Source organism: Phyllobates terribilis, unplaced genomic scaffold (assembly GCF_046119375.1).
Source record: "Phyllobates terribilis strain yellow unplaced genomic scaffold, ASM4611937v1 Scaffold_1__5_contigs__length_1240528914, whole genome shotgun sequence".
In the NCBI taxonomy this organism is placed as follows: domain Eukaryota; kingdom Metazoa; phylum Chordata; class Amphibia; order Anura; family Dendrobatidae; genus Phyllobates; species Phyllobates terribilis.
In genome coordinates this window covers 613,273,021-613,295,645 of record NW_027362761.1, presented here as the reverse complement: position 1 = coordinate 613,295,645, position 22,625 = coordinate 613,273,021, and the positions used below count along the sequence as shown (strand labels likewise).

The window sequence follows — 22,625 nt, the reverse complement described above, 5'->3', positions numbered from 1 at the left end:
TATTGGAGGCAGCAGAATGTATGGGCTCCTGTCGGGTATATATTATTGGAGGCAGCAGAATGTATGGGCTCCTGTCAGGTATATATTATTGGAGCCAGGAGAATCTATGGGCTCCTATCAGGTATATATTATTGGAGGCAGGAGAATGTATGGGCTCCTATCAGGTATATATTATTGGAGGCAGGAGAATCTATGGGCTCCTGTCAGGTATATATTATTGGAGGCAGGAGAATGTATGGGCTCCTGTCAGGTATATATTATTGGAGGCAGGAGAATGTATGGGCTCCTGTCAGGTATATATTATTGGAGGCAGGAGAATCTATGGGCTCCTGTCAGGTATATATTATTGGAGGCAGGAGAATCTATGGGCTCCTGTCAGGTATATATTATATTATTATATTATGATGCCAAGAGATGAGAGAATCTGTAGTAAGAGGGAATGGTCCACTGTGTCGTAGGCAGATGACAGGTCCAGAAGGAGGAGGATGGAGTAGTGTCGCTTGGATTTGGCGTTTAGTAGGTTGTTAGTGACTTTGGTCAGGGCAGTTTCAGTCGAGTGATGCGGTCGGAAGCCAGATTGCAGGTGGTCAAAGAGGGAACAGCAGGAGAGGTGGGAGGACAGTTCAAGGTAGACATGTTGTTCTAGTAGTTTTGAGGCAAAGGGGAGAAGTGATATGGGGCGGTAGCTAGTCAGAGAGGATGGGTCAAGGGAGGGCTTTTTGAGGATGGGTGTCATTGCGGTATGTTTGAAACATGAGGGGAAGACACCGGTTGTTAGTGACAGGTTGAAGAGGTGGGTTAGGGTTGGGATGAAGACTGTGGTAAGGTTAGGGATGAGGTGGGATGGGATTGGGTCAAGTTCGCAGGTGGTGAGGTGTGATTTGGAGAGTAAAGAGGAGACTTGACCTTCTGTAAAAGTGGGGTTTGGAGGAGGAAGGTGGAGTAGATATGAGGAGGGGTTGTGCGGACTTTAGGCAAAAGCTTTGTCTGATGGTGTCACTCTTCTGCTTTAAGAATGAGACAAAGTCTTCGGCTGAGATGAGAGAAGAGGGAGGAGGTGGTGGGGGACGAAGGAGAGAATTGAAAGTGTTAAATAGCTGTTTAGGGTTGTGAGACAGGGAGGATATGAGAGATGAGAAGTAGGTTTGTTTTGCTGTAGTGAGTGCGGACTTGAAAATAGTAAGGGATTGTTTGAATGCAATGAAGTGTTCAATGGAGTAGACCTTTTCCATCTCCGCTCCGCAACCCTGGAGGCCCTTCGCAGTTCTTTAGTAAGTTTGGTGTGCCAGGGTTGCCTGTTGCTTGTGCGAGATTTGGTATGTGTGCGAGATTTGGTATGTGTGAGAGGGGCGATCGAGTCGAGAGCTGCAGCTATTGTGGTGTTATATGAAGCGGCAGCAACATCTGCATTGTGTAAGGAATTTGTCTGTAAGAGGGAGGAGGGATTCAGAGAGTGAGTGTAGGTCAAGGTGTTTGAGTTTTCTGCGAGCGTGTGTAAGTTTGTGGAGTGGGGATTGTGCACCTGGAGAGGAGAGGGTAGAGAATGTGAGGAGGTTATGGTCAGAGAGAGGGAGGGGTGAGTTAGAGAGGTTAGATAGGGAACAGAGGCAGGTGAAGATGAGGTCCAGTGTGTGGCCATCTTTATGAGTAGCTGCCGAAGACCATTGAGCAAGGCCGAAGGAGGAAGTGAGGGATAGGAGCTTAGAGACAGACGAGTGGGAAGTGTCAATGGGGATGTTGAAGTCACCCATTATGATAGTGGGGATGTCAGTGGAAAGGAAGTGAAGCAGCCAGGTGGTGAAGTGGTCTAAGAAAGTGGTGGCTGGCCCTGGGGGTCGGTAAATGACGGCCAGTTGGAGGTCAGAGGGGGAATAGATGCGCACACAATGCTCCTCAAAAGAGGGGAGTGTAACAGAGGGTGGCAGTGATATTTAGGTGAAAGAGCAGGTATCTGACAGGAGAAAACCTCCGCCATGTGCTCCTGTCAGCTATATATTATTGGAGGCAGGAGAATCTATGGGCTTCTGTCAGGTATATATTATTGGAGACAGGAGAATCTATGGGCTCCTGTCAGGTATATATTATTGGAGGCAGGAGAATGTATGGTCTCCTGTCAGGTATATATTATTGGAGGCAGGAGAATGTATGGGCTCCTGTCAGGTATATATTATTGGAGGCAGGAGGATATATGGGCTCCTGTCAGGTATATATTATTGGAGGCAGGAGAATGTATGGGCTCCTGTCGGGTATATATTATTGTAGGCAGCAGAATGTATGGGCTCCTGTCGGGTATATATTATTGTAGGCAGCAGAATGTATGGGCTCCTGTCGGGTATATATTATTGGAGGCAGCAGAATGTATGGGCTCCTGTCGGGTATATATTATTGGAGGCAGCAGAATGTATGGGCTCCTGTCAGGTATATATTATTGGAGGCAGCAGAATCTATGGGCTCCTGTCAGGTATATATTATTGGAGGCAGCAGAATGTATGGGCTCCTTTCAGGTATATATTATTGGAGGCAGCAGAATCTATGGGCTCCTATCAGGTATATATTATTGGAGGCAGGAGAATGTATGGGCTCCTATCAGGTATATATTATTGGAGGCAGGAGAATGTATGGGCTCCTGTCAGGTATATATTATTGGAGGCAGGAGAATGTATGGGCTCCTGTCAGGTATATATTATTGGAGGCAGGAGAATCTATGGGCTCCTGTCAGGTATATATTATTGGAGGCAGGAGAATGTATGGGCTCCTGTCAGGTATATATTATTGGAGGAAGCAGAATGTATGGGCTCCTGTCAGGTATATATTATTGGAGGCAGGAGAATGTATGGGCTCCTGTCAGGTATATATTATTGGAGGTAGGAGAATGTATGGTCTCCTGTCAGGTATATATTATTGTTGGCAGCAGAATGTATGGGCTCCTGTCAGGTATATATTATTGGAGGCAGGAGACTGTATGGGCTCCTGTCAGGTATATATTATTGGAGGCAGGAGAATGTATGGGCTCCTGTCAGGTATATATTATTGGAGGAAGCAGAATGTATGGGCTCCTGTCAGGTATATATTATTGGAGGCAGGAGAATCTATGGGCTCCTGTCAGATATATATTATTGGAGGTAGGAGAATGTATGGGCTCCTGTCAGGTATATATTATTGGAGGCAGGAGAATGTATGGTCTCCTGTCAGGTATATATTATTGTTGGCAGCAGAATGTATGGGCTCCTGTCAGGTATATATTATTGGAGGCAGGAGAATGTATGGTCTCCTGTCAGGTATATATTATTGGAGGCAGCAGAATGTATGGGCCCCTGTCAGGTATATATTATTGGAGGCAGCAGAATCTATGGGCTCCTGTCAGGTATATATTATTGGAGGCAGCAGAATGTATGGGCTCCTGTCAGGTATATATTATTGGAGGCAGGAGAATGTGTGGGCTCCTGTCAGGTATATATTATTGGAGGCAGGAGAATGTATGGGCTCCTGACAGGTATATATTATTGGAGGCAGCAGAATGTATGGGCTCCTGTCAGGTATATATTATTGGAGGCAGGAGAATCTATGGGCTCCTGTCAGGTATATATTATTGGAGGCAGGAGAATGTATGGCCTCCTGTCAGGTATATATTATTGAAGGCAGGAGAATGTATGGCCTCCTGTCAGGTATATATTATTGGAGGCAGGAGAATGTATGGCCTCCTGTCAGGTATATATTATTGGAGGCAGCAGAATGTCTGGGCTCCTTTAAGGTATATATTATTGGAGGCAGGAGAATGCATGGGCTCCTGTCAGGTATATATTATTGGAGGCAGCAGAATGTATGGGCTCCTGTCAGGTATATATTATTGGAGGCAGGAGAATCTATGGGCTCCTGTCAGGTATATATTATTGGAGGCAGCAGAATGTATGGGCTCCTGTCAGGTATATATTATTGGAGGCAGGAGAATCTATGGGCTCCTGTCAGGTATATGTTATTGGATGCAGCAGAATCCATGGGCTCCTGTCAGGTATATATTATTGGAGGCAGGAGATTGTATGAGCTCCTGTCAGGTATATATTATTGGATGCAGCAGAATGTATGGGCTCCTGTCAGGTATATATTATTGGAGGCAGGAGAATGTATGGGCTCCTGTCAGGTATATATTATTGCAGGCAGCAGAATGTATGGGCTCCTGTCAGGTATATATTATTGGAGGCAGCAGAATGTATGGGCTCCTGTCAGGTATATATTATTGGAGGCAGGAGAATGTATGGGCTCCTGTCAGGTATATATTATTGGAGGCAGGAGAATCTATGGGCTCCTGTCAGGTATATATTATTGGAGGCAGCAGAATGTATGGGCTCCTGTCAGGTATATATTATTGGAGGCAGCAGAATCCATGGGCTCCTGTCAGGTATATATTATTGGAGGCAGGAGAATGTATGGGCTCCTGTCAGGTATATATTATTGGAGGCAGCAGAATCTATGGGCTCGTGTCAGGTATATATTATTGGAGGCAGGGGAATGTATGGGCTCCTGTCAGGTATATATTATTGGAGGTAGGAGAATGTATGGGCTCCTGTCAGGTATATATTATTGGAGGTAGGAGAATGTATGGGCTCCTGTCAGGTATATATTATTGGAGGCAGGAGAATCTATGGGCTCCTGTCAGGTATATATTATTGGAGGTAGGAGAATGTATGGGCTCCTGTCAGGTATATATTATTGGAGGCAGCAGAGTGTATGGGCTCCTGTCAGGTATATATTATTGGAGGCAGCAGAATGTATGGGCTCCTGTCAGGTATATATTATTGGAGGCAGCAGAATGTATGGGCTCCTGTCAGGTATATATTATTGGAGGCAGGAGAATCTATGGGCTCCTGTCAGGTATATATTATTGGAGGCAGGAGAATCTATGGGCTCCTGTCAGGTATATATTATTGGAGGCAGGAGAATGTATGGGCTCCTGTCGGGTATATATTATTGTAGGCAGCAGAATGTATGGGCTCCTGTCGGGTATATATTATTGTAGGCAGCAGAATGTATGGGCTCCTGTCGGGTATATATTATTGGAGGCAGCAGAATGTATGGGCTCCTGTCGGGTATATATTATTGGAGGCAGCAGAATGTATGGGCTCCTGTCGGGTATATATTATTTTAGGCAGCAGAATGTATGGGCTCCTGTCGGGTATATATTATTGGAGGCAGCAGAATGTATGGGCTCCTGTCAGGTATATATTATTGGAGCCAGGAGAATCTATGGGCTCCTATCAGGTATATATTATTGGAGGCAGGAGAATGTATGGGCTCCTATCAGGTATATATTATTGGAGGCAGGAGAATGTATGGGCTCCTGTCAGGTATATATTATTGGAGGCAGGAGAATGTATGGGCTCCTGTCAGGTATATATTATTGGAGGCAGGAGAATCTATGGGCTCCTGTCAGGTATATATTATTGGAGGCAGGAGAATGTATGGGCTCCTGTCAGGTATATATTATTGGAGGAAGCAGAATGTATGGGCTCCTGTCAGGTATATATTATTGGAGGCAGGAGAATGTATGGGCTCCTGTCAGGTATATATTATTGGAGGTAGGAGAATGTATGGTCTCCTGTCAGGTATATATTATTGTTGGCAGCAGAATGTATGGGCTCCTGTCAGGTATATATTATTGGAGGCAGGAGAATGTATGGGCTCCTGTCAGGTATATATTATTGGAGGCAGGAGAATGTATGGGCTCCTGTCAGGTATATATTATTGGAGGAAGCAGAATGTATGGGCTCCTGTCAGGTATATATTATTGGAGGCAGGAGAATCTATGGGCTCCTGTCAGATATATATTATTGGAGGTAGGAGAATGTATGGGCTCCTGTCAGGTATATATTATTGGAGGCAGGAGAAAGTATGGTCTCCTGTCAGGTATATATTATTGTTGGCAGCAGAATGTATGGGCTCCTGTCAGGTATATATTATTGGAGGCAGGAGAATGTATGGTCTCCTGTCAGGTATATATTATTGGAGGCAGCAGAATGTATGGGCCCCTGTCAGGTATATATTATTGGAGGCAGCAGAATCTATGGGCTCCTGTCAGGTATATATTATTGGAGGCAGCAGAATGTATGGGCTCCTGTCAGGTATATATTATTGGAGGCAGGAGAATGTGTGGGCTCCTGTCAGGTATATATTATTGGAGGCAGGAGAATGTATGGGCTCCTGACAGGTATATATTATTGGAGGCAGCAGAATGTATGGGCTCCTGTCAGGTATATATTATTGGAGGCAGGAGAATGTATGGGCTCCTGTCAGGTATATTTTATTGGAGGCAGGAGAATCTATGGGCTCCTGTCAGGCATATATTATTGGAGGCAGCAGAATCTATGGGCTCCTGTCAGGTATATACCACAAATGGTCAAAATTGTTGGTCCCCCTCGTTTTATGTAAGAAAAACCCACAATGGTCACAGAAATAACTTGAATCTGACAAAAGTAATAATAAATTAAAAATTTTTGATAATGAACAAATGAAAGTCAGACATTGCTTTTCTGCTTCCACAGATTTTTTTTTTAATATTTAACCTCATGAAATCGGCCTGGACAGAAATGATGGTTCTTCATAACTTAATATTGTGTTGAACCTTTTGAGGCGATCACTGCAATCAGACGATTCCTGTAACTGTCAATGAGACTTCTGCACCTCTCGACAGGTATTTTGGAGAGTCCTCATGAGTAAACTGCTCCAGTTGTCTCGTGGTTGAAGGTTGCCTTTTCCAGACTGTTTCAGCTCTTTCCAAAGATGCTAAGTAGGATTTAGGTACTAAACAGAAGAGCAGCTGACCGTCACCAGCTCTGCCTTCAGTCTTTTGCATCACAGTCCTGTAATGCAGCCTGTCCTGAGTCCTTGGCTAATCCACTGCCGATGAAGCTGCATCAACTGAAGCAGCTAATCATGAGGCACATGATCCTTTATTTCAGATCTGGCATGTAATCATAGGTTCAGGTACATGGGCCTATTATTACTGGCCAGATCTGAAATAAAGGATAATTCACAAGGCATCCCGTGGTGAGTGCTATCTTTTCTATTCTCTGATGTGTGCCTCAATAGGATTTAGGTCAGGTCTCATAGAAGCCACTTCAGAATAGTCCAATGTTTTCCTCTTAGCCATTCTTGGGTGTTTTTAGCTGTGTGTTTTGGGCCATTATCCTGTTGCAAGACCCATGACCTGCGACTGAGACCAAGTTTTCTGACACTGGGCAGCACATTTCTCTCTAGAATCCCTTAATAGTCTTGAGATTTCATTGTACCCTGCACAGATTCAAGACACCCTGTGCCAGATGCAGCAGACCAGCTCCAGGACATAAAAGAGCTTCCTTCATGTTTCACAGTAGGGACAATGTTCTTTTCTTGATATGCTTCATTTTTCCGTCTGTGAACATAGAGCTGATGTGCATTGCCAAAAACTTCCATTTTTGTCTCATCTCTCCATAGGGCATTCTTCCAGAAGCTTTGTGGTTTGTCAACATGTAGTTTGGCAAATTCCAGTCTGGCTTTTTTATGATTTTTTTTCTCAACAATGGTGTTCTGCTTGGTCGTCTCCCATGAATTCCACTTTGGATCAAACGACGACGGATGGTGCGATCTGACACTGATGTTCCTTGAGCTTGAAGTTCACCTTTAATCTCTTTAGAAGTTATCCTGGGCTCTTTTGTTACCATTCATATTATCCGTCTTTGATTTGTCATCAATTTTCCTCCTGCGGCCACGTCCAGGGAGGTTGGTTACTGTCCCATGGATCTTACATTTCTGAATAATATGTGCAACTGTAGTCACAGGAACATCAAGCTGCTTGGAGATGGTCTTATAACCTTTACCTTTAACATGCTTGTCTATAATTTTCTTTCTAATCTCCTGAGACAACTCTTTCCTTTGCTTCCTCTGGTCCATGTTGAGTGTGGTACGCACCATGTCACCAAACAGCACAGTGAGTATCTGTAACCCTATATACAGGCCACTGACTGATTACAAGATTGTAGACCCCTGTGATGCTAATTACTGGACACAACGTGATTTAACATGTCCCTTTTGTCTCATTATTTTCAGGGGTACCATCATTTCTGTCCAGGCCGATTTCATGACTTTAATTTTTTTTTAAATTCTGTGGAAGCAGAGAAGCAATGTCTGACTTTCATTTGTTCATTTTCATAGATTTTTAATTTATTACTTTTGTCAGATTCAAGTTATTTCTGTGGCCATTGTGGGTTTTTCTTTCATTAAAAGAGGGGTACCAACAATTTTGCACACGTGTGTACTATTGGAGCAGCGGAATGTATTGGCTCCTGTCAGGTACAGTTGTGCTCAAAAGTTTACATACCCTGGTAGAATTTTTCCTTTGGCCTTGTTTCAGAGAATATGAATGATGACAAAAAAAACTTTTCTTCACTCATGGTTATTGGTTGGGTGAAGCCATTTAAGCAAAAATTCTGCCGGGGTATGTAAACTTTTGAGCACAACTGTATGGGCCTGATGGAGTCAACTGGTTAGGAGGAGCCCCTAGAGATTGCACTGAAGCTCAAGATAAGATGTGGGGAAAGATATTCCAAGAACAGTGTGTAATAAGGTACTGTCACTATTCCTCCACTCAGTGAGTGATTGCTATTCTGTCTTATGGACACAGTCACGCTGAGTTGTCAATAGTTTGATTGACAGCTTGGCTGTCCAATCTGGGATTATTATTATTATTATTTATTATTATAGCGCAATTTATTCCATGGCGCTTTACATGTGACAGGGATATACATAGCAGAAACATTTACATAATCTTAACAAAACGAGTCAGCAACTGGTACAGGAGGAGCGAGGACCCTGCCCGTGAGGGCTCAAAGTATACAAGGGATGGGTGAGGATACAGTAGGTGAGGGTAGAGGAGGTCATGCAGTAATGTGGTGGATCGGTGGTTACTGCAGGTTGTAGGCTTGTCGGAAGAGGTAGGTCTTCAGGTTTCTTTTGAAGGCTTCCATGGTAGGCGAGAGTCTTATGTGTTGGGGTACGGAGTTCCAGAGTAGGGGGGATGCACGGGAGAAATCTTGTATGCGATTGTGGGAAGAGGAGATAAGAGGGGAGTAGAGAAGGAGATCTTGTGAGGATCGAAGGTTGCGTGCAGGTAAGTACCGGGAGACTAGGTCACAGATGTAAGGAGGAGATAAGTTGTGGATGGCTTTGCATGCCATGGTTAGGGTTTTGAACTGGAGTCTTTGGGCAATGGGGAGCCAGTGAAGGGATTGACAGAGGGGGGAGGCCACAGAATAGCGGGGGGACAGGTGGATTAGTCGAGCAGCCGAGTTTAGAATAGATTGGAGGGGTGCAAGAGTGTTAGAGGGGAGGCCACAGAGCAGGAGGTTGCAGTAGTCGAGGCGGGAGATGATGAGGGCATGCACTAGTGTTTTTGCAGAGTCTTTGCTGAGGAATGCATGGGTCCGGGAGATATTTTTGAGTTTGAGTCGGCAGGAAGTGGAAAGGGCTTGGATATGTGGTTTGAAGGAGAGATCAGAGTCCAGGGTTACCCCGAGGCAGCGAGTTTGTGGGACTGGGGAGAGTGAACAGCCATTGACGTTGATGGATAGGTCAGATGGGGGATATGAATGAGAGGGTGGAAAGATGATGAACTCTGTTTTATGCATGTTGAGTTTTAGGAATCTGGCAGAGAAGAAGGATGAGATGGCGGACAGACATTGTGGGATTTTGGTTAGTAGGGAGGAGATATCGGGTCCAGAGAGGTAGATCTGTGTGTCATCAGCATAGAGGTGATACTGAAATCCGTGAGACTCTATAGGCTGTCCCAGGCCGAAGGTGTAGATGGAGAAGAGCAGAGGTCCTAGAACTGAACCTTGGGGGACACCGACAGATAGGGGGCAAGATGAGGAGCTGGTGCGTGAGTGGGAGACGCTGAATGTCCTGTCTGTAAGTATGAGGAGAGCCAAGATAGGGCCAAGTCCATGATGCCAAGAGATGAGAGAATCTGTAGTAAGAGGGAATGGTCCACTGTGTCGTAGGCAGATGACAGGTCCAGAAGGAGGAGGATGGAGTAGTGTCGCTTGGATTTGGCGTTTAGTAGGTTGTTAGTGACTTTGGTCAGGGCAGTTTCAGTCGAGTGATGCGGTCGGAAGCCAGATTGCAGGTGGTCAAAGAGGGAACAGCAGGAGAGGTGGGAGGACAGTTCAAGGTAGACATGTTGTTCTAGTAGTTTTGAGGCAAAGGGGAGAAGTGATATGGGGCGGTAGCTAGTCAGAGAGGATGGGTCAAGGGAGGGCTTTTTGAGGATGGGTGTCATTGCGGTATGTTTGAAACATGAGGGGAAGACACCGGTTGTTAGTGACAGGTTGAAGAGGTGGGTTAGGGTTGGGATGAAGACTGTGGTAAGGTTAGGGATGAGGTGGGATGGGATTGGGTCAAGTTCGCAGGTGGTGAGGTGTGATTTGGAGAGTAAAGAGGAGACTTGACCTTCTGTAAAAGTGGGGTTTGGAGGAGGAAGGTTGAGTAGATATGAGGAGGGGTTGTGCGGACTTTAGGCAAAAGCTTTGTCTGATGGTGTCACTCTTCTGCTTTAAGAATGAGACAAAGTCTTCGGCTGAGATGAGAGAAGAGGACGAAGGAGAGAATTGAAAGTGTTAAATAGCTGTTTAGGGTTGTGAGACAGGGAGGATATGAGAGATGAGAAGTAGGTTTGTTTTGCTGTAGTGAGTGCGGACTTGAAAATAGTAAGGGATTGTTTGAATGCAATGAAGTGTTCAATGGAGTAGACCTTTTCCATCTCCGCTCCGCAACCCTGGAGGCCCTTCGCAGTTCTTTAGTAAGTTTGGTGTGCCAGGGTTGCCTGTTGCTTGTGCGAGATTTGGTATGTGTGCGAGATTTGGTATGTGTGAGAGGGGCGATCGAGTCGAGAGCTGCAGCTATTGTGGTGTTATATGAAGCGGCAGCAACATCTGCATTGTGTAAGGAATTTGTCTGTAAGAGGGAGGAGGGATTCAGAGAGTGAGTGTAGGTCAAGGTGTTTGAGTTTTCTGCGAGCGTGTGTAAGTTTGTGGAGTGGGGATTGTGCACCTGGAGAGGAGAGGGTAGAGAATGTGAGGAGGTTATGGTCAGAGAGAGGGAGGGGTGAGTTAGAGAGGTTAGATAGGGAACAGAGGCGGGTGAAGATGAGGTCCAGTGTGTGGCCATCTTTATGAGTAGCTGCCGAAGACCATTGAGCAAGGCCGAAGGAGGAAGTGAGGGATAGGAGCTTAGAGACAGACGAGTGGGAAGTGTCAATGGGGATGTTGAAGTCACCCATTATGATAGTGGGGATGTCAGTGGAAAGGAAGTGAAGCAGCCAGGTGGTGAAGTGGTCTAAGAAAGTGGTGGCTGGCCCTGGGGGTCGGTAAATGACGGCCAGTTGGAGGTCAGAGGGGGAATAGATGCGCACACAATGCTCCTCAAAAGAGGGGAGTGTAACAGAGGGTGGCAGTGATATTTAGGTGAAAGAGCAGGTATCTGACAGGAGAAAACCTCCGCCATGTTTGCCGTTGGGGCGGGGGTTGTGGGAAAGGTGGAATCCGCCATATGAAAGTGCAGCTGGGGAGGCTGTGTCAGAGGGGGTGAGCCAGGTTTCAGTGATGGCGAGGAAGGAAAGTTTGTTAGAAATGAAAAGGTTATGGATGTAGGAAAGGTTGTTGCGGACTGAGCGAGCGTTCCATAGAGCTCCTGTTAGAGCAACTGAGGAAGTGGGGATTAATTGGATGGGTATGAGGTTAGAAGGGTTGCGACAGTTTGTGGAAGGTCGTGGATAGGAGGTAGAAGTAACTGTGGGGATATGGTGAGGAGGACCAGGATTTGGAGAGATATCTCTAGCAGTGAGGAGGAGCAGAGAAAGTGTTAGCAGGTGGGAGCAAGAGAGAGCATGAGGCGGCTGTCTTTGTTTGGAGATCCAGGATTGAATGTTGAGGAATAATTCGGAGTAGGAGGTGAGATGAATGGGGAGGATGGAGGGAGAGATCAAAAGTTCCTTACTAGGTGCAGGGATTTGAGGGGTTATTAGAAAGTGGAGGACTATAGAGGAAAAAGTGAGAGCTAACAGAAACATAGTTAAAAGAGAGTAAGTGGTCAAAGTGTTGGTTACCTGACTCCTGCCCTGACTAACGGCCTCTGAAATAACTGCCACTTATCTCCGAAGCCACTTTGCACAAGAAAACGCTTGCACAACCCAGCACGCGTGCACCCCTTAAAGAGCTTCCAAATATATAGGGCACACTAAACCATCAGGTGAGGGGCATTGTGGAAGCTGCTTGTGGCTAAATTAGCAGCTGGTCCTCTCACCAGGAGATGGCTGGGTGATCAAAGACAGGGCTAGGACTCTGTAGGCTCTGCAGTTTGGCACCTCTAAACATCAGATAAAATCTACAGTGGGGAAAGGACAGACATATGTGAGTATTGAGTGGAATGGGACAGATAAAGCAGAAATATCAAGAGGAGAATTCTACCAGTGAGTTGAATCAGGAGAGTAGAGCATTAGATGGCGGCATATGCAGCAAGCAGAGGAATTATGCAGGAGAAGAGCATGTACCAGTGTGAAAAGAGAAGAAGAAGACGGGTGTTAGTCCATGGCCTCTGAAATAACTGCCACTTATCTCCGAAGCCAGTTTGCACAAGAAGACGTGTGCACAACCCAGCACGCTTTCTCTTGGTATTGACCTGGACGTTGACCTGACTTATGCCTTTGTCTTCTCTCTTGGTATCTACGTGCTCTCTTGGTATTGACCCTGGACTTTGACCCGACTTACTCCTCTGTCTTTTCTCTTGGTATCTACTTGCTCTCTCGGTATTGACCCTGGACATTGACCTGACTTACGCCTTTGTCTTTTCCCTTGGTATCTACCTGCTCTCTCGGGTATTGATCCTGGACCTTGACCTGACTTACGCCTTTGTCTTTTCCCTTGGTATCTACGTGCTCTCTTGGTATTGACCTTGCACTGTGACCTGATTTACGCCTTTGTCTTTTCTCTTGGTATCTACGTGCTCTCTTGGTATTGACCCTGGACGTTGACCTGACTTACGCCTATGTCTATTCCCTTGGAATCTATGTGCTCTCTCGGTATTGACCCTGGACGTTGACCTGACTTGCGCCTTTGTCTTTTCCCTTGGTATCTACGTGCTCTCTCGGTATTGACCCTGGACATTGACCTGACTTACGCCTTTGTCTTTTCCATTGGAATCTACGTGCTCTCTCGGTATTGACCCTGGAACGTCTGACTTTTCTGCCTTACGGCATGTCCGTGAGTGGTGACTAGCGTCATATTCTCATAGTGAAGTGTTCTTAATAGTACCAGTAAGGCGAAACTAACGCAATGAACATGCATTTTACTTCGGTCTTTGGGGTTCTAATTGAGAATCTGCTAAACGTTTAACCCCTAGTCCGGCCAGGTGGTCCTTATTTTTTTTATAGATTACATTTTTCCATCACGTTCAGGCCAGGGACTAAGAATGTTAGGGCTGACTCTTTACCACGCGGCCTCGATTCAGTTTCTTCTCCAAAACATTCTTCCTCCTGAGCCGCATCATAGAATGGGACCTGACATATGGCGAAACAGTATGTCCTATGTCGGGAAGGGGTTGAAGAGCTCTGAGGTTCCTGTCTAGGAGGGAGGCCAACTCTCGCGGTGCCATCATGGCTTCACAGAAAATCAATCATCTTCGAAAATATATATATTTTTTATAACGTTATAACGTATCTTAACTTCATCTTAGGGAAGGAATTGCTGGAAGGAAATTTGTGGGGTATGTAAATATAGATCTTTGTCACCTCACTGGTTTCCATACATGGAGAAAAGGACGTTTGGAGCACTAAATGTCCTCATTATAGGTTCTTTATCTGACTGGGCCACAGACTACTAAACACTGGCAAATCAGCACAAGTGGTGGTGACGACCACAATAATGTTTCTTGGGCCCTATTAAAAAAAAAACATTGAGTTAATGGTGTTGAAAGACATGTAAGACAGATTCAGTCAATGAGGTTGTGTCTCACACAGATGGATCCAGGAGGAGAAATCCACCAGAGAGATGTCCCCGTCCTCTGTATCCCCAGGACTGTCCAGAGGAGAATCACAACATCCCGGAGGATCATCAGGTAGATGACACTGAAGTCCCCACAACATCTGACCATGAAGTGATGGGACCGGAGCTCATCTTACATTGTTCTTTTTAGGGTGAAGATCGGATTGATATTAAGGTTGAGGTTAAAGATGAAGCAGAAGAGATGGATTTATGGGCCGATCAACAGGGTGAGGAGGGGAGACTGTCATGTCTGTTCTGTGGTCACCTACTACTACTCCCATCATCTCATCATCACATGACACAATCTGTTCCGTCACTGTGTGTTTCCTACAGATGGATTCAGGAGGAGAAATCCACCAGAGAGATGTCCCCGTCCTCTGTATCCCCAGGACTGTCCAGAGGAGAATCACAATGTCCCGGAGAGTCATCAGGTAGATGGAGCTGAGCTCTGTACTGAATCTGTATATGGGGGGACATTTCTGATCGAGGTCATAGATGTCACAGATTTTGGTGGTTTCTTGTATTGTGCTGATTGTTACATCTGATATATCAGGAGGAAGATCCGACTAAGAATAAAGTGAAGGACGAGACAGAAGAAGAAGCGATGACGAGGAGGGATCAGCCGTGTGTGAGTGATGGGAAGGAGGAGATTCCGGTAGATGTTTCCACAGGTATGTAATAATGACCGGATGATGAATGGCGTGTGATGATGATTAGTGATGAGCTAAAGTGCTCGTTACCCGAATTGAGCAGGTTGGACGCTTGGACGGGCTTGACTTGAGTAACGAGCATAATGGAAGTCAATGGGAAACTGGAGCATTTTCCGGCAGACCCTCCCAGGAGGGGTGGGGGGGCAGTAAAATCACTGAAATGTATGGAATGGGGAAGACCCCCTGGAAGCATCTCTGACTCCCAGGTCGTTGCTGTGAACAATGTTGTCAGAGGTTTTAACGCCACTTGTACAGATTGACAGTAAAACATACAAAACCGAAGATAAAATGGATTTTTACAGGAAAAAAACGTGTAGGAAAACATTCTTTCCTGTATAATGACTTGTATACATGGCAAAATTTAAAAGAGAGAGAGAAATAAAAAAACCTCCTCCACTCCTTGGGCTGTGTTCACACGTAGCGTTTTTGCACTTTATCATTGCTTTCAATGGTGAAAAAGAAACTGCTAAAACGCTGAAAGAATTGACATGATCCTTCTGTTAAAAAATGCTGCAGTTTTCCACTTCAGTCAGGACAAAAAAGGAATTGTGTGCATGAGATTTCTGAATTTTTTTCCCATTTGTACGGAGTGGGACTCCTAGACTGGTGAAGCCTATGCACTAAGTGCAAGGCCTATCAAAAATTAGAAGGAGGCACGCCAATACACCCTGGCATACATGTAGAGGAGGGCCTCAGAAAACATTTACATTTAGAAGGAGTGGGACTTCTGTGGCCAACAATAAGGAGTCCCGGATTCGAGGCCACTACTCGCGATACAACTGGCACAACAAGGACGTTCAGGCATCCGACTCCGATTTTGCTCCAGCTAAGGTGGGTGGCAGCTCCTCCTGTGCCAGCTCAGGGCATCAGGCAGCCCCGAAGATTCAAATAGATTGGAGCAGGGGCTTCAAAACATTTTTTATCTCCTGTAAGAAAGTCCTTACCTGGAGCTGAAAGAGCCTTGGAAAACAGTGTAGATAATTCTTCAAAGCAGAGAATGAAGTTTATTCAGAGGTACGGGGCAGAACAATTCAGAAAGCAGGCAGGGAAAATACACTTGACATTCGCAGGTGTCTAGATAAGCAAAACAGCATTGGGATATCTGGCCATGGTCTGGCCATGGTGTGACTTCAGTCTGGCGATGGTCTGGCCATGGTGTGGCTTCAGTCTGGCGATGGTCTGGCCATGGTGTGGCTTCAGTCTGGCGATGGTCTGGCCATGGTGTGGCTTCAGTCTGGCGATGGTCTGGCCATGGTGTGGCTTCAGTCTGGCGATGGTCTGGCCATGGTGTGGCTTCAGTCTGGCGATGGTCTGGCCATGGTGTGGCTTCAGTCTGGCGATGGTCTGGCCATGGTGTGGCTTCAGTCTGGCGATGGTGTGGCCTTGGCGGTGGACCGCCTGTAGACTGGCGATGGAATGGCCCCGAACAACAGTATCAGAGCCTTTTTATGCATAGCTTAAACTAAGGAACTACATATTGCGGCAGAAGACGTATACATGATAACATCACACTGCAGGGAGGACGTGCATTCTAGAACAACAATGTGATAATGCAAAATGACAATATTCCTGAGTATTTTTACCAAACTCCATTAAATCCATAAATCCCCATGTCCTTACTTAAGAAATGACATATTGACAACTATATTGTCCTAATTTCTATACCACAATTACAATAACATTATTTACTACCCTATAACACCACTTATTTCCTCTCGCATTGACCTGCAGCTGCTGCTATTAACCTTTGTGTATACCACTATACCTGCTAATGGCACTGACATCATTTTAACTCTTCATTGTGATTAGGACATGTGTAGGACATGCATCTCATTAGCTGCAAAACTCTTTACTCAAACTTGTGAACAAGATGGCTGCTAGGTTTAACATGGCTGCTCAGAATATTAGGACTTCTCATTCTCTTACAAGTCCCCCTCTTGTACTCTTTCCAGAGTACAACTTTACATTGATGTAATATGCAAAGGTGAATTATTATAAACATGATTATTACGGTAATTCATCATTTTATAACAAAATTCCCTAAAAAAAAAAGCAAAAAAATAATACAAAATCATTACAGTATTAGTCCCAAGATAATAAGTCCTGTAATAGTTATGTCTTTTGATCCCTGTCTTCTCTTTTCTTCTTATTCTTTGGATTCCGGATTTTCCTGGTCGTCTCCCCCTGTCACACTATAAGATTCCCACTGTATAGTGTGAAACACCTTCTCCTGATCATCTGGTAGGTTCATGGTCACAGGAGTCGAATATGAGAATCTTCGACTGACCTAGGGAGAAAAAATGGTGGAGTATCAATCCTCACCAGAAATGTCAGTAAGATAATTAAGAAGTCTACACTGATCAATATGAATAATTTTAACACTTTTGTTCCTTGGTTTGACCTTGCTCACTCCTAAAACTGTGGGGCAATTTCACTTTCAGTTATTTTAGGGAAACCCCAATGTGAGAAGACATTTTTCCACAAAAGTCTAGCTGTAGTCCGGGCAGTGTTGGTTGTGGCTGGGAGTGCCTCTACCCATTTAGAAAAGACGTTGACTAACACAAGGGCCTATGTAAAACCTCCTTTTACTGGAGGGAAGGGACCAATATAATCAATTTGAATAGACTGCCAGGGACCCTCCGCTACTTGTATTCTCCGGAGATGGGGCTTGCCTTTTCCTTTGGGATTATTCTGTAAACAAATAAGGCATTCATCATGTATCTCATGACACAAAGCTCTCAGGTGGGGATGCCACATTTTGTGTTGTACAAGCTCTATCAAAGCCTCTGGTCCTGAATGATTACATTTAATCAGGGGCTTGATCATTGTCGTTGGTATGTAAGGCACCAGCTTGTCATTAACCCTTTTGTAGTACAGACACTCCCCTTTTTCCATGGACAGAGACTCGAGGGAATTAAACAAGGATGAGCCTCCATCCTTCTCCTGCGCCTGTATAAGGTCTTGACGAGGAGAAAAAACAAGGGGGGCTCTTGAGGCTTTTTAGTAACAGCAGCACTTAATGAGGGTATTTTTCCTCCTCTGTAAGGGCGGCTTCCTTGGCTGCTTGTTCTACATATGCATTGCCAAGGGTGTGGGGGTTAAGAGTTAGTTTTTGGTGACTTTTGATTTTACAAAAGGATCATAACTTTGGGAATTCTTTGCCCCGCTGCACAATTTGTCTGAGAATCTCTGCATGTTGTAAGGGCTTGTTCTGTGAATCAACCATCCTCCTCGGGGCCCAGACATTTATATACAAAGTGAGGGAGGAAACATCATAGGCACTGTCACTGAAAATATTCGCTGAACCCTGGAATAACTTGTAGAGCTGCTTCTAATTCAGCTCTTTGTGCAGAGAAGTGACCTGGGAGTCTGTACTACAGCAACAACTGTTTATCGGGAAACCATACAGCATAACCTGCGGCGTAGCGTCCATCATACCATTATCGAGCTCCATCGATATAGACACAAGGGACGCCCTCCTGAAAGTCTGCTCCGAAGGTGGAGAGTGTAACATTAGTCTGTTCAACTTGACAATCGCGACATTTTCCTGCGTACTGCACCATCTGGGCTAAATGATATTTTTCACCCACTTCAACTTGTAAATCTCTGGTCTCAAAGTCAATGATCCATTGAGCCATTCTCTGTGAATTTACCCCCAAGGCTTTTCCTTTCAACAGGGTTTTTAAAGTAACATGTGGAGTTTGTAGAATTAACGGAGCAAATCCCACCATGTGTCTTACTTGATTCATCGCCCAGTGCACGGCCAGTAAGTGCTTCATGGACGGAGTGAAACCTTTCTCCACGGGGTGAGCAACCTGGAGCAGTAACCCAGGGCATACAACTGACTGGACACTTCAGGACTATCTTTCGGCCATTTTTGTAAAAGCACCGAGGAAATAGATATATCACCGGTGTGGACTTGAATGTAAAAGGGCTGGGAAGGGTCATTACTGATTAACGGAGTGGCTGCCATAAGGGCTAGCTTCATACCTTCTAAAGCTTGTAAGGCTTCTCCCTCTACAATGACAGGGGCGTGATCGTTATCAACTTCTTTTAACAAATCATACAATGGTTTAGCCAGATGAGCAAAAGTCAAATTCTCTGGAAAAATTAATAAGACCCCAAAATTTTGTAAGCTCAATAATATTAGTTGGTATGGGAACAGGTTCAATAGCATTAACCCTATCATGCATTTTTTTTTTTTTATTTTAAATCTTCTGCTGAAATTAACACACCGAAAAAATGTAACCTCTGACTTCATCAATTGTACTTTGTCAGGCTCACTTTGAGTCCCGCGTCAGGTCTCAAGGGTCTCTTTGTGTTCATATTAATCAACAGTTTGAATTAACAAATTATCAACATATTGTAAGACTTTGTCTCCGTAACCAAGGGGTTCTAAGAGCTGAGCCAATGCCTGATGGAAATACACAGGGGAACTGTGGAATCCCATGGGCAACCGCGTGAACAAGTACTGCATATTCTCAAAGGTAAATGCAAAGCGGAGGGCAGGTTCAGGTGTTAGGGGTACTGAGAAAAAGCCATTTGCAACATCCAAACAATAAAACACTTTACTATCCCTCCTCAGCTGTGACAACTTCAGGGACAGATGCAACTAGGTGAGCTGCTAAGGGAGCGTACTTATTTACAAGTCTCAAGTCTACTACCATGCGAAAGCTACCACCTTCCTTTTTTACAAGTAAAATTGGACTGTTACATGGAGAATTACCTTTTACAACAAAACCTTGTTTTTCTAATTCACTGAACGCAACCCCTATGTAAGGCATTGCATCCTCAGGCATTTGGTGCTGATACTGGACAGGTGGTAGCTCTTCATTATCAATTTTAACTTGAGTTTGCATTAACACATAATCAGTTTTCTTTGAGATCCATAATTCAGGGAACCTTTGTTTCAATTCATTTTTAAGAACATCATTATCATCATTTTCATCAGTACATGAACCTAGACTGGCAATGGGTAATTTGTGACTCTCCAACTCCTCCTCCACAGGTACAGTTACAGAACACATATTTGCTTCTTTGTTCCACCACAGAACTTTGTTACATAAATCAACAACAATTCCCATTGCTCCCAAAACATTGGTACCCCGAATAGTGGACCATAATTGTGGATTTACCCAAAAAGTGCATCAAAGACCCCTTTTCTTCGATCCCCCTGCGTTCTGAAATCTCAGGTTTTCTGGACTACTTTTTACTGCTTGAATACAGGAGCCCTCAAATCCTACCAAAGTGGTAGTCTCAGGCAGTCCAGGGGGTGACTGCAATTTGTGTCCTGTTACTGAAACTGAGGCTCCTGTATTGATGAGGATGTCTTCCCTCGGCAGTCCCTCTATTCTCCCCCTGACATAAGGTCCTCCATCATTGCCCAGGGAAAAAGGAACAAGGAAGGCAAGGGGAACAGGGGAAGCACATTATCAGTCGGTGTTACCTGCAGTGAGAAGCCCGAAAAATCCATCATCCTCATCTGAGAAAGTTTTCGATCCTGCAGCTCCCATCTCCACCCCAAAGAGATCTTCAGTAAGAAACCGGTCCTCATGATCCCACAGCTCCTTCATTAAAGATGCATAGAGATGAGGAGGGGTGGTTCCTCCCTGAATAACATTGATCTCCGTGCTGGACAGATGGGGGCTTCTGGAGAGAAAGCAAGAGCAGAAGGCTCCTGAGAGACAGAGTTACCCATCTGAAGACCCCTATATTGCTGATATTGCCTAGGATCATTCAAAGCAGGATAAGGAGATCACCGGTCAACAAAATCTCTACAACATCATCAATAGATTCAGCATTCTGCAAGACTCCTGACTTGAAAGCTCCCTCTAAGGGTATTTTCTTTAAAAATGACATAAACTCTTTTCTAAACTGTTCCTCAGCGATGTCTTATTACCACATTCTGTTTCTCTAAATGTCCATTCTTCTATTCTATGTCTCCTGTCCTCAGTCTTATTCCTGTCAATCTCTGCTACCCCTCCCATCTCATCAATGACTATTTGTAAAGCCCAGTATTCATACCCATCTTTCTACTATCTCTGCTAGCTTTAGAGTTTCATCCAGCTTTTCTACGCTCTCTGAACACTGCCCCACCCTGGGTGATCACATTAACATGCTGTCCTGCAGGAAATCTATCAATGGACCGAAGAAAGCAATAACTCTCTTACACAAAGCCACTGTTTGGCTGCTATCTTTCCCTAATGCCCCTTTCTCATCTAGTTACCTGCTTTCTTTTGTTAACCACTGCATACAATTTAGCCAAGTGGATTTAACATTAACCCCCTCCAGCTGGGGTGTGCCAGTATGCTTATCTGCCTGCTTTCTGTAACCACTCCATACTGGAGGACTACAAGGACGCGTTTTCTCTGTTCTGGTATTAACAAGTGCAATTTAAGCAAAAGTTAGATACTCACACTTCTCTGTCTGGAAGACCCTTTGCCGGCTTGAGTCGACCAAAAGAGGTGTGGCCGCGTTTCCAGCCTCTCTCGCTACGCTTGCCAGGCGTCTCCCTCCGCCTTTTAAAGCCTCAATGCTACCGGGCTCACAACGTCTTCTTCACGTCCTTGTAGATAATTCACGTAGAGGTTTCTTCTTGGTTGCACATATATTTTTATAGTCCTTCGCTTTTATACTTTTAAATTCGGGCAGGCTTGAAGCGCTCCACGAGATGTCCTCTATTCGGCTGGCTTACTTTGAGCGATTTACACGTGGCGCCACGCCTTTTCTGCCCTTCCAGTCTCTAGCTCCTCATCTACAATCCTCTCCTTCTGGTTCTTCTGAAGGCAGCTCCACTGAGCCGCTCCTCTTGGCTGGCTGCACCAATTGTAAGAAAGTCCTTACCAGGAGCTGAAACATCCTTGGAAAACAGTGTAGATAATTCTTCAAAGCAGAGAATGAAGTTTATTCAGAGGTACGCGGCAGAACAGTTCAGAAAGCAGGCAGGGAAAATACACTTGACACTCGCAGGTGTCTAGATAAGCAAAACAGCATTGGGATATCTGGCGATGGTCTGGCCATGGTGTGGCTTCAGTCTGGCGATGGTGTGGCTTCAGTCTGGCGATGGTGTGGCCTTGGCGGTGGACCGCCTGTAGACTGGCGATAGCATGGCGATGGAATGGCCCCGAACAACAGTATCAGAGCCTTTTTATGCATAGCTTAAACAAAGGAGCCACATATTGCGGCAGAAGACGTATACATGATAACATCACACTGCAGGGAGGACGTGCATTCTAGAACAACAATGTGATAATGCAAAATGACAATATTCATGAGTATTTTTACCAAACTCCATTAAATCCATAAATCCCCATGTCCTTACTTAAGAAATTACATATTGACAACTATATTGTCCTAATTTCTATACCACAATTACAATAACATTATTTACTACCCTATAACACCACTTATTTCCTCTCGCATTGACCTGCAGCTGCTGCTATTAACCTTTGTGTATACCACTATACCTGCTAATGGCGCTGACATCATTTTAACTCTTCATTGTGATTAGGACATGTGTAGGACATGCATCTCATTAGCTGCAAAACTTTACTCAAACTTCTGAACAAGATGGCTGCTAGGTTTAACATGGCTGCTCAGAATATTAGGACTTCTCATTCTCTTACATCTCCTTGGAAACCTTTGCCAATGAAAATTCATGAACCATGTGGGAGAAACTTCTCCAACCCATCCTGGAGAAAGGACCCCACAAAAACTTTGTCCATTTATTTACACAATGTGCATTTGGGCCTTTCTCCCATCGCATGATGGCATCTTTATTTTTATTTTCAGGCAAATCTGATGCTCGCAGGCAGGAGTCACTGCTCCCTCCATGCTTAAGATGATTTTGTGG

At 44.8% G+C, this 22,625-nt stretch overlaps 1 pseudogene; it reads left to right on the top strand.

Moving 5' to 3' along the window:
* The window catches only part of LOC141272775 (uncharacterized), a 244,783-nt pseudogene that overhangs the window by 173,965 nt on the left and 48,193 nt on the right, over nt 1-22,625 (top strand).